Here is a 13858-nt window from a genome sequence, read left to right as displayed (position 1 = left end):
AGCATGTGTCATAAAGGTACAGTGTGGACATTTTCTGGTGGAGACTACATCACCTGCTTGTCTCATTGGTAACATAGTCTCTATAAACTGAGAGTGGTTGTGGCTCATTTGGTAGAGTGCACGTTCTTTGATCCGAAAGTTGCTGGTTTGAATTCCGCTCTTAAGATAAAAATCGTAGGTGTAGCAGCCATTTAGTGAGTAGAATATTCAACACTATGGCATTAAATTTATCGATCTCCATGGAGACAATTAGTTGGAGCCACCAGGCAAAGTTAACAGGTTAGATCTGTGTAGAGGAGACCCTGCTTTTGAGCAATAAAAACACCTGTAATGACATGAATGCTAAATAGATGATACTGTAAAACGTTACAGGAAAAAAAACAAAAAAACAATGTCTCCATGGAAACAAGCAGAAAGATTGCACAGAGAACCTTTAAACATAAACATAATTTTACAGTATGCGCATCATTTTTCTGCTATAACTTTCTTCAATGTAAAACTGTGCATAGGCTATTCATGTCACTTATATTTACGTTTTATTGCGAGACGCCATTTTGACGACTTGTCACCATTCAAAAGCTAGAATAGTGAATTATTAATTGCTATGGCGACTATGCTAACTGTCATGTCTTGTCTGGACAGTCAAACCTCCCCTGACTCCTCTGTAGTTTCATATTTGTGTTCACATCGATCTCTGTCTGTCTGCATTACTCCACAGGGCTCCAGTGACACCGAGCTGTCCCAGGCGGCGGCCATCTTGTATCGACCGCTCGTCTTCCCTCACTGTCCTCTAAGTCTCTCTCTGAGCTATCAGTTCTGCTCGCAAGGACACACAGTACTGATGTGCAGATAGAGACACAGAGAGACTGGAAGTTGGAGGGAAAACAATGTATTTCTTTTTAAACTTGCTATGTTTACGGAAAATATTTGAAATACTTGAAATGGAGAGTGGCACAGAGCAGGGACAGTGAATAAATGGTACAGAGGAGGGACAGAGAAGTCAGTTGGGAGACGAGGATGCAGAGATTACTGGAGAAATACTTTGCAGATACATGAGTGTGTTGTATTTTGTTAACTTAACTGTTCAAATGTCACGTTTAGAAAGGACTCCAGGATATGTGTGTGTTATCAGATGGAAACTGGTGCTATTCGTCTGCACTGGTCTGACACCTGCAGCAGTGAATCAAATCAAACGGGGGCAGATTCAAAGAACCAGAGACAGCTCCCATTCAGCCCCATTATGACTCACACACTCACCAGTGCTTCTCAAACTGCGGTAGGTGTACACAAGCTCCCCCTGCTGGTACGTGCGTTCCTGCAGTTCGAGATCAGGTCTGCATCTTCTTCAGCTGTATAATAACTACACCTTAATTAGTCGATACTTTACTTTACAATCTATATTAATATTTAAATGTAATACAAACATTTGCAAACAACATCAAATCCACTTTAGATGTATTTCAAATGTTCTTAGTGACTTCAGTTTGTTCATCTTTGCATTCTGTTCTGTGACTTTTTGTATTTGATTATTTCCTGGGATCCAGAACACACACTTCTTCAGTACTGTACAAATATGTGTGTGTGTGGTCTCCCTGTTTTCAGATGGGTGTGACTGACAGGTGTGTTAGCCAATCAGGGACACTCTTGGTCCACTGTATTGGGGGAAAAAATATATAACACAAGGGGCAGGAAAACATGGATTTCTGCAGAATCAATGAGCAAAACCTAAACTCTCACATGACTCACTGAAAAAAAAACAAATATGATTGGACGATTATGTTTGGTTCGATTTAGGGACCCAGTATAGGACCCGCCTCCCAATCATTAATATTAGAAGGGGGCCCATGTGAGGCTCCCTGCCCCGGGTCCTCAAATTTCTGACGCCGGTCTTGTCAATCTGAATAAAAAATACAAAGATATCAGTCTGGATTAGCCATGCTTTTTGATTATTGAAATAACTTTAAAAATCACATCTTCTAAATACTTTCCTGAGCCTACACAGATAATGAAAAGCCTTTTGGATGAAACATGGGGTTGGTAAATCTCTTCTTTCGAGCAGACTTTATGCACACAGTTTATAAAGTCATTTTCAAAAGGCACAATAGAAAAAAACACTTGACTAAAAATGCGCTAAGATGTGTTTTGTGAAGTATTCTGTCACATGGACCAATCAGAGTACTGTGTTCTGAATACACATCTGAAGGTTGCTGGTTTGATTTCCGCTCTCAACATAAACATCATTGGTGCAGTGGTCATTTAATGCTTTGAGTATGTTCAACACTATGGCATTAAACTTATCGATCTCCATGGAGACACTTGACATCACCAGGCAAAGTTACAGGTCAGATCTACATAGAGGCGACTCTATTTTTGAGCTAAATAGTGAACTTTAAACATAAACATAATCTTACAGTATGTGCATTTTCCCATAACTTTTTGACAATATAAAACTGCAGACCATTCAGGTTGTTTATGTTTATTATAAAGTATTCTGGACCAATCAGAGTACTTTACTGACATAATTACAAACAGATTAAATATTTTTTTACCTGTTTGTTCTGCATTTACTTTTGTCTTATTAGAGACAAAAAGTTACATGTGCCTCACCACAAGCTCAGTGTTTTATATTTATCTCACTAAAACAGCGCAGTTTAAGCCAAAATTGCATGTATTCCCTTTAATTTAGAAAAGTAATTGTATTCTGAATACTGCCAAATGAAAGAGTAACTGTACCAGAATATAAGTACTAAGTGGAATGAGTAATCTGAGTACACATTCTCGGGTACATGTGTTCAGTTACTAAGCCAAACCCAATACCACAGAGTTAAATAAGAATGATCCAGCCTTAGATAGTACTTCATTAAGAATCCTAACCCCAACTCCAAGTATTTATAAAAATAATTAAGATGTATGGAAAGGTATAGTTATTATTAAGATGAAGATTAGTTGTTTTGTTCTTATTCCTTTGTACGATCACTACACTGCATCTCTCTCTCTTTCTCTCTCTCTCTTGCTGTTTGTCACTTCTCCCATTTCCTCTCGTTTCCTCGTCTCCTCGTCTCCTCGTCTCCTCGTCCCCTCGTACGCAACCCCTGAGCCGTTATCACAGATCACAGCCTGACATAAACTAGCCCGATGTTTCATTTACAGAGGACATGTTGGTGCTGTGCTACGTCGAGGTGACTCAGCGGGAGGCGCAGGCAGACACGGAGAGCAAGGCATAGAGGAGACGCTTAGGAACACGAGCCCCCGCAGTCTGGTAAGAGACGATGTCCTTTTGAGCTTTTAATTTTGAAATGTGCTAATTTAATAACAGGTTAGTCTTTTGGATTCTTGTTTTTATATTTTTTTCATAGTTTTGGTTTTAATACAAGTTCAGCTCTGTTTTGTGCTGTTTGTTTCTGTATTTTTCTGACATGGGAAGTACTCAGTTACATTTACTCAAGTAACTTTTTAAAGAAGTACTTTTCAGAGTACTTTTCTAGCAACGTACTTTTACTCGACTTCTGCTTGAGGAATATTTTAATGAAATGATTTGAACATTTGTTTCTTGCGTCTTCAAATATTATTATAGATTTTTGAATTTTTGTGTCTCTCCTTTAAAAATACCTGAGTAATATTTTGACAGTTTCTCTTTAAGTTGCTTTTACTTTTAGTCCTGAATATTTTTTGTACTCTTACTGGTGTCATTTCTCAGTTCACCACTTTGTACTTCTACTAGAGTAATATTATTTTTGAAGTATAGGTACTCTTACTTGAGTACTACTTTTGTGTGTTCTTTACCACATCTACCGTGTGTGTGTGTGTGGGGGGGGGGGGGGGGGGGGGGGGGGTGCGTGTATGCGGGTGTGGGTGGTACTTTAAACAGCAGGAGTTGTAGTAAATGTGCTATAGAGTAGTAGTAGTAGTAGTAGTTGCAGTTGGTAGAGTGTTCTTCCTCTGATGCAAAGGTTGACGGTTCAAATCCCACTCTCAACACAAACATCATTGGTTGAGTGATCAGATCCACTGACTCAGAGGTTGGTGGTGCGATTCCAGCTCTCACAGATGAATGCTGTTGTTGTGTCCTTGGAACACACTTAACCCACCTCGCCCCTAGTGTCTGTGTACACTGGTGTATGAATGTGTGAATGGATGAGTGGTTCCTTGATGTAAAGCGCTTTGAAGGTGGAAAAACATTATATATAAAAATATGACCATTTACCATATTTTGATTTAAAGTTTTGATCTGAAAAAGCAAAACTAGAGAAATATTGAGCGTAAATAAGATACTCAGTTTTGTCTTAACATTATAATGGCAGAATTGTGTAACTGTTGGAACTAAGTGTTCAAAGCTGCAGTGGATAACTTTTCTGATTGGTCACCATGGAGATCCTGCACAGTAAGGCATTAAACTTACATATCTCCATAGAGACAAGCAGGTGATGCTACATTAGGCCAAGTCACAGGTCATATCTGTGGAAAGAGGACACTACACATTTTAGGATATATGTTTTTAAATAAAAGCACCTATGATTAATAAATGCTAAAAAGATATGTTTAATGCTATATCATGGAATTTTACAGTCAAAGCAATGACATACCTGTAGAGACAAGCAGATGGCGCTACACAAAGTCAAGTTACAGGTCAGATCTGTGGAGAGACAACACAATGCATGTTTTTAAATGTATTTTTACCAATAAAAACACATGTGATTTATAGATGCTAAATATATATGATTAATGCCGTATTGTGGAACATTATAGGCAACACAATAAGATCTCCATGGAGACAAGCAGGTGACATATCCCCCTCTTGAAATGTTACGTATTGTGTGATGACTGAGGGAAGTGACAAGTGTGTGTTTTGATACTTAACTTTGCCCTTAGTGAAATCTGACCTGTTCTGAGCCACATGGAGACGGGTGTTGCAAAGATTATCACATGTTCATCTGTGTATATCTGTTTCTATCAAATAAACAATAAATAAATCTCCATAGAGACAAACAGCTAGTATACCCTCCAGCAGTAAAGTTCCATAGTACACCTTTAATGCTTTAAAACACATATTATTTGTGTAACCTCCTGTCCAGTCCGCGGTCATCTCTGTGTCCTGTTTTGTTGTATCTATAGAGACGTGTGCTGGTGTCCTGGGGGCTCCTGGGGGCTCCTGGGGGCTCTTGGGGTGGGGGTGGGGTTGGTTTAGGACTCTCACTGCTGGATAAATATGAAACACTGATCCCACTTCCTGTGCCTCGGTTACATCAGAGCAGGTTTCACTGACCCTGACAAAGCTGCAGTGAGGACATTGAATACAGTTTGTAGTTTAAAGGGAGGGCATCTGGCTTATGTTTAAGTGTGTCTCATTCTCAGTGTATGGACAGGCCTCATCTGAAAGCACAGAATCTCTACAGTTCACTCTGATTCATGATTCGTTGCAGGTACTGGGGTTTACGGAGTCAGAATTCAGATCAGAGAGCGGCACTTTAGGTTTAAACTAACTGGATTTTACACAGAGCAGCATTATGAGCCAAAGGTGAAGCGCTCAAATGAATCAAAACAAACATAGGCGTACTTCAGTCATGGATCTATAATAAGACCTGGATAAGATTCTCCCCCTTTGTCCTGGATCAAGATCAACTAGTGCCCACTCCAGATACTGCAGCTCCAGGAGTTTGGGCCCAGAAAGAATTCAGACTGTCCTCGTTCTGACAGGGCGTCCAGCTTCCACAAAGATCAGGTTTTGGAGACGATGTGGTCGGATTTTCACAAGATGAACTTTTTGGAATTTTAAATCCTCAAAGCGAATAAAAGTTAGCTTTGTAAGAATTAGCCTAGCCTCTGATTCTGACGTCACATGGTGGGAGGAGCTAGTTTGTATTGAGGAAATAATGCCAAAGAGAAAATAATATTTAGGGCCATTCGCCAATGAGCTCAGACCATTGAAATAAATACGGCGCCATCTTGTGTCCACTTTCCAGATCTTGCTATACTTCCATGACTTCAGCCTCCAAAGTGCAGAGGGCAGAGCTGTGTGTGTTTGTGGTAAGACGCCTGTGCTTTTCTCTCAGCTGGGTTTAACTAAAGTTTGATTTCTGGGTTTGTTCCGCTGCCGTGACACTTCCAGTCAGAGCCTCCTTTTCCCGACCTCTTTCAGACGGATGCGTAGCGGTGTGTTCAGAGTGCTGCACAAACACATCTGGAGTGAACCTGGTTATGATGCATCAAACTGCAAATACAGTCTCTGGCCTGTTCCTCCTCCACACTGCGTCTGAGTGTGTGAGCTGGGGGCTTCAGTGATCCTGCTCCTCTGGCTCTTCTGTTCTATTAGCTCCAACTCTAAATTAGTTTCTCCAACAGCCAGTCTGTGTCCCATGTTTACTGCAGATGATTCTTCCTTATATGTTTCCTCTCTGGTCTGTCGCACTACAGACAGGTAGGGGACAGTAAGGTAGAGGACAGACAGGTAGGTAGGGGACAGACAGGTAGGGGGCAGACAGGTAGGGGACAGTCAGGTAGGGGACGGACAGTTAGGGGACAGACAGGTAGGGCATAGTCAGGTAGGTTACAGACAGGAAGGGGACAGAAAGATAGGGAACAGACAGGTAGGGGACAGTCAGGTAGGGGACAGATAGGTAGGGGACAGACAGGTAGGGGATAGTCAGGTAGGTTACGGATAGGTAGGGGAAAGACAGGTAGGAGGCAGACAGGTAGGGAACAGACAGCTAGGGGACAGACACGTAGGTAGGGGACAGTCAGGTAGGGGAAGGACAGCTAGGTAATAGACAGATACGGGACAGCCAAACGTATCTACTAACAACAAACTGGAGAGGAGTGGATGAAAAAACAGGCGTCTTATACTGCAGGTAAATTGGTCCTGGTGCACCAGCTGTCAGATCAGGTAAGCCCAGGTAGGAGGAGAGACGGACAACACAGAAGAGAGGAGGAGACAACAGGAAAAACAGCAGAAGGCTTGCAATGTTACTCGAATAAATGTACTTAAGTAAATGCAACGAGTGCCCAGATGCTACTTTATTATTATTATTTCAACTGTATGACTTATTAACAGTGATACTATGTTACGTTTTGTATGTTATGTTCCTCCTTTTTGGTCTCGCACTCCATTCCCCTTCAGTGCTGTGTTTCTGTATTCTGCTGGTGCTCTCAGACTTCGTCCTTGAACTTTCTCGGTGCTGTGTATCTGAGCCCCCGGTGATGCCTGCGTGTGTTTGTGCGGCTAAAGTCTGTGTAACTTTGTAGTGTATCAGCCCAGATACAAGGTACATATAAAAATCAAATACAGCTTTTACAGATAACAGCTGTTGATGTTGTCATTTGGTGTTTTGGTTCAAGACGATTATCCAGTCAAAGCAGAATGAGCCTCACATCAGTCTCACATTTGCGTTGTCAGGTTCAATGCTGAAATCGAGTCGGTTTAAACATAAAATGCCTCTATCTGATCTGATTGGTCACTACTCATGAAACTGTTTCTGCTGTGTATCTGTGTCTCTGGTGAAGCCTGTGTGTGTTTGTAAAGTCCATGTACTGCTCATAGCCTGTGTAAAGAAGTGGACCAAGTGCGTGTGACGTCACTTATAGCCTTCAGCTCCAGTCAAATGAAGCTCATCAAGGCTAGAACAGTTACGGAGCGAACTTGGAGCCAGTTTTCATATTTGGGAGTCTGACCGCGAGTATCATAGCAACCAAAGAGCCAATCTAGAGTGAAGCTGTGGCAGGTAACGCCCCATCCCACTTGCACCGCTGGTTTCACCGCTAGCGGGAGTGACCTCGGGGAAAGAACCCGCCTGATTTGTCTGTTATTAATGTTCATATCTTGATTTATGGACACAATAGTTAAATAAAAACACCAGGATCATGTAGAGCGGGTTAATACAAACATTTTAAGACCAAATTGACAAGTCTGACAGCAGCAGTTACAGAGAGAGGAGCCACCCCCCCTCCTCTCTCCCTCTCTCAATCTCTTTCTCACCCTCCCTCCTTCCTCCCTCTGTCCCTAACCCCCCCCCCCCCCGCCCCGTCTCTCTCTCCCTCCCTATCTCTTTCTCCCTGTCTCCCCCCTCTCCCTTTCTCCCTCCTTTTCTTTCCTCTATCCTTCCCCCTGCCTCCCCCTTTTTTCCTCCTCTCCCCCTCTTCCTATCTCTTTCTCTGCCCCCACTTCTCCCTTTCCCCCTCTCTTCCTTTCTCCCTCCTTCCCTCCCTCTGTCCCTCCCCTCCCTCTCTTTCTCTGTCCTCTCACAGTGAGTCTGGGGGTGGACGTGTTATGGACAGATATTTTCTCTCTTTTCAAATTCATTTCTATAAAAAGCTTTGACTTGTCTGTGCGAGTTGGACTCATTGTGGCTCAGTGAAAATGTGACTCTCGGCCGTGTCCACAAACACTCGAGTTTTGTTCTGATTTATATCAAATGTGTAATAAACATTTGAGCTCATGCAGAGAGAGAGAGAGAGAGAGAGAGAGAGGAGACAACTTTACAAACATGTCAAACAGAACACGACTCACTTGAATTCAAAGAGTAAACAGTAATCCCAGAAGGACATTCTGTTTACTTCTGTTTACTTCTGTTTACTTGTTGTTGTTGCGTCACATGTTAAGAACAATAGTCTGGATCTTTGGATCAGAACCAGGTTTGATGTGACTGAAGTTACCTCCCGCTGCCTCTCTCTCTCTCCTCATTCTTTCTTCTTTGTTTTGCTCTCTTCCTGTCCTTTTGCTTCTTTTGTCTCGGTCCTTCACTCTTTCACTCCTCTGTCTCACTCCTTTCAGTATTTTTCCCCTCTTTCTCTCTCTCTTGCCCCTGTCTCCCGCCTTGTATTTCCTCTCTTCTCCTAATCAGTCCCACTCCTTCTGCTTTTCCCTCCCTCTCTCAGAACACCATGGTTACTCCCTCTCTCTCTCTCTCTCTCTCTCTCTCTCGCTCCACTCCTCCCTCTCTCTCCTCCCTCTCCATTCCTTGCTCTCCTCTCTTTCTCTCAGAACACCCCAGTTTCTTTTGCTTTCTGAGGACCTTGTCAAACTCATGAAACGCTGCAGTGACATAAGCTGCTTGGAGAGCTCGCCCCCTGGTGTTCAGTGAAAGTAGGACAGAGCGACAGGAGACATATTATGTCACAAATGCCACTATAAATAGCCGCTGATGGAACATAACCAAGTAAAAGTAGTAAAGCATTGGACTTTACACATTTAAGGTATCTGTACTTTATTTAAGTACATTTTAAAGTGGATACTTTTTACTTTTACTTCAAATAAAAACAGCTAGGAAAAACAATATATTTTTTTTCTATTGAACAAAATTCTGCTCAAATCTTTATTAAAATCACTACATTTGAAGCTTTATTAAAACCTGCATGAAATACTTTTACTTTTTACTCTTTAAGTACATTTTAAACATTTTTTTTTATGTGATACTTTCACTTGAGTATTTTTTGCCACTGTATTTATACTTTTACTTTAAGTAGCAAAACTGAGTATTTCTTCCTCCACTATAAATAACACAATACTAATAGTACTGTGGCAGAGTGGTTATCATTGCTACATCTGAGCTGTGAGGTTGTGGGTTTGACTCCTGATTGCTCAGAGTGTGCAGATTTGAAAACTATGAAACTGTGAGAGTTACTCAAGTAAATGTAATGAGTACACAGAGGTCATTTTAATTTTCTGATTTATTATTTTGACCTTAATTATTTTCAATGGATTTTTAGTTTTAGTCAACCAAATATTTAAATGATATTATTATTTCAAATGAGCCCTGGTCCTACCCTCCTGTTTTGACCCTAAAGCCAAACTGCACTGTTCCTTTAACGCCTCGGTTTGGTCATTGTCTTAATGTCTTCACCCTGTTTGAAAATCTCCCATGATGCATCAGTGTGAGTGACACTGTGCTAAACACTGATGATACACAGCTCCTCAGAGCAGCAAAAAAAAGGAAACTGAGTGGACAAAGAGACGAGCGCAGTGCACATGAGTCACCACCGGGCGGGGTGCCTCCTCTCTGCAGTCAGCGCCGCTCTGCCTAAACACTGTGAACATATAGAACCATTTTATACAGATGTGAGACACGGACCGGAGACACGGACCAGAGACACGGACCGGAGACATGGACCGGAGATGAAACAGAGACATGAACCAGAGACACAAACCAGAGACACAAACCAGAGACAAAAGCCAGAGACACGGACCAGAGACACAAACCAGAGACACGAGCCAGAGACAAGAGCCAGAGACACGGACCGGAGACACGGACCGGAGACACGGACCGGAGACACGGACCGGAGACACGGACCGGAGACACGGACCGGAGATGAAACAGAGACATGAACCAGAGACACGAACCAGAGACACGGACCAGAGACACAAACCAGAGACACGGACCAGAGACACGAACCAGAGACACGAGCCAGAGACACGGACCAGAGACACGGACCAGAGACACAGACCAGAGACACAAACCAGAGACACGGACCAGAGACACGGACTAGAGACACGGACCAGAGACACGGACCGGAGATGAAACAGAGACACGAACCGGAGACACGAACCAGAGACACGAGACACGAGCCAGAGACACAGACCAGAGACATGAAGGACACTGCTGCTAAAGAAGATAAAGATTTGAAGAATGGACAATAGGACAATGCATGGATGTGGATGGGAGATTGTACTGCAAACATATTGTACTGTTTTGTGGTTTAAATAAAGTTAACCTTCACAGTAAATAGATACAGAAGAAAAAAACTGCATTCTTTGTTAAAGCTACAGTATGGAACATTCTGAAGGTCATGCATCACCTGCATGATTCCACGGGTTCAGGAAGTTAAAACCTACTTAAATCCTGTTAGCATCTATAGATTAAGCCAAAGTAAAGTTTTCATGGAGACAAAAGGAGGAGTCAGGTTTATGGAGATGCAAGCTCATTCACAGTAAGAAGGCAAGATATAATAAAATGAAAGAATATGCTTTTGTTGAAGTCTGTGTTTAGGCTATAAAGTTACACACTGTGGCTTTAATTACCGAAACACTACTGCAACTAGTGACACTATTTTGGAACTATTTTTAAGGCGACAGTGGCTCAGTTGGTAGAGTGTGTGCCTGCTCGTTCAAATCATGCTCTCGGTTAGCGGTTAGATCCACTGACTCACAGGTTGGCGGTGCAATTCCAGCTCCCACAGATGAATACTGTCGTTGTGTCCTTGGCTAAGACACTGGTCGCAAATATAATAGTAGTAGTAGTATTTGACGTTTTACATTCACAAAAACATAAAAGAGAAAAGAGAAAATAATAATTCTTTAACTTCAGTCCTTGAGCAGGCGCACGCGTACAATAAAACAGTACAAATACTGCTCAAAAGTCTATTATAAAAGGTTTCTAGGCTCGTTCAGTGTTTATGATTAAGACTTTCAGATATGTGAATGTGATGATGTCATACTCTCAGAGGGGGACAGATGATCACACGGTACTTTAACGTGAAAGCCCCAAAAGCTAAATGCACAAATGTTGAACCTGATCATTTTTATCAGTGACAAGTCCATAGCCTGTACAAAGAAGTGGATTAAGTGACTTTGGCGTCACCCACAGAGTTCGCCTCCAGTCAAACAAAGCTCAGATATGGGGCCAATTTGGAGCCGACTTCCATATTTGGAATTCTGATCGCGAGTACCCTAGCAACCAAAGAGCTAATCCGGAGAGAGGCTGTTGACGGTAATGCCCCTTCCCGTGTGTGGGCATTTAGAAACGCTGTCAATCAAACATGTTGCTAACGCCAGCAGGAGCGACCTCGGGGAAAGAAGGCACCTGATTTATCTGTTATTAAAGTGCATGTCTTAATTTAAGGACACAACAGCAAAACAAAAACCTCAGGATCATATAGAACGGGAATATTTTAAGACCAAAATGACGAGCCTGACAGCAGCAGTTATAGAGAGAGGGGCCACAGTTTTTCAATAGAAAGTGAATTGGAGCCCAGTCGATGGAGCCAGAAGCGCGCCCATGCTCACTTCCTATCTAGAACGTGGCGGCTAGCAGGTTAGCTATGTCCATTTATATGTACAGTCTATGATTACAACAAAATCTGCATTTGGACAACATTTTATCTGTCCCCATTTGTATTAAATATTTTTAGCTGATATGCAGAACGAAAAAAAATCCCATACTGAAGTGATTTTTCCTCATGTTTATTTGTTGCTTGTGTGCTGTGCTGGTGTTGAGGTTAAACTCGCTCCGGTCCCTGTGTACCTGTGAGGTTGATACAGAGCACATTTGTCATAGAAACACCTGCCCCGAGCAAAAGCAGCTGAGAACGATTCACCGTGGCAACCCTGAATGAGCAGCCTAAAGCGCCGCGCTCCAACACCACCGCTCTGTATCTGCCCCTATACAGGAACACAGGCAGGGATGGAAGAGTACTTTGAAAATGCGTTTAGCTACAGAATACTGAATACCCAAATTAAAATGTATTTTGTAAAGTATTCTGTTATATGGAGCAACCAAAGTACTGTGTTCTGAATACTCTGAATACTTTTACATGGAGATGCTTATATTATAGTGAAAAAACATGACAAGGGATTTAAAAATGGGCAACAGTGGCTCAGTTGATAGTGTTGAATCTCACTCTCGACTTAAACGTCATTGGTTCAGCGGTTAGTTTGGCAGTGCGATTCCAGCTCCTACAGATGAATACTGCTGTTGTGTTGTTGGGCAAAACACTTAACCCACCTTGCCCTGAGTGTCTGTGTGCGAATGGGTGAGCGGTTCCTTCCTATATTTGTTTCTCTGTTCTACATTTATCCCTGAAAATCTCACCTGCCTCATCACTGTGTCTATTCTCTTTACTAAAATGTGCAGTTTGGAGTCAGAAGTGCTTGATCAGGTACTACAGTCTATTCTTATTTTTATTATTTTAGTATCTGTATTCTGGATACCACCAAATGAGTATTTTCAGCACATGTGTTAAGTTATTTCTCAACAGTGAATATGGTACAGTTTGGTATTATTCTTAACCCACTACAGATACTACACATACATTACCATTTTTTTTCTTTTTTCTTTAATTTTACTACATTTTATATACATACAAAAGAATATATTGAATTATGTAGCAATGATAAAAAGGTAAATAACTGTACTAAATAAATACTTATCTTATTTTAATCAAGTCCTCACAGTAGCCGCCCTTTGCTTTGTCGAAAAATATTTTGTCGTAGTATTTTTGTCTGATATATACAGTCTATGCTAATGCCGCTGTGTCTGTCTAGTTCATGGGTAATATCTCTGTGATCACTTTGTACATCCACATGAAAGAAAAACTTCAACAAATGTAAAATACTGTGTTTACTTCACGTGTATTGTAATGTATTCAGAATGGCTCCATTATTCAAACACTGAAGCACAGTTGTAAGTACAAGTTGTGTTTTTTTTAAATTTCATCCGGTGAAAAGTCAACCACCTGATTTCTCCATAGAGATGTCATGGCTCTGCAGGTTCCACAGTATGGCATTCAATCTATCCATGTGGCATTTATTCCATTACAGATGTTTGTTGCAAAGAAAATAGATAGAAAAACATGTATTCTTGGTGAAACCTTCGAGGCTCAAAACACTTTACATCACGGAACTACTCACACATTCACACACACACATTCACACACACATTCACACACACATTCACACACCAGTGGACACAGACGGATAAGTTTAAAGCCATAGTATTAAACATTTTCGGGAAAAGAGCATTACCATGGAGATGCGCAGCTGGCAGATTTGCTACACCAGGAAAGTTACACAGTGTACCTTTAGAGCCGCCAGATTAGTGCAACAATTGCGTGGAGCTGATCTTTTTTGAAAATATAATTAATAAGGATTTTT

Source organism: Periophthalmus magnuspinnatus, chromosome 11, assembly GCF_009829125.3.
Source record: "Periophthalmus magnuspinnatus isolate fPerMag1 chromosome 11, fPerMag1.2.pri, whole genome shotgun sequence".
In the NCBI taxonomy this organism is placed as follows: Eukaryota; Metazoa; Chordata; class Actinopteri; order Gobiiformes; family Gobiidae; genus Periophthalmus; species Periophthalmus magnuspinnatus.
This window is presented reverse-complemented; position numbering follows the sequence as displayed.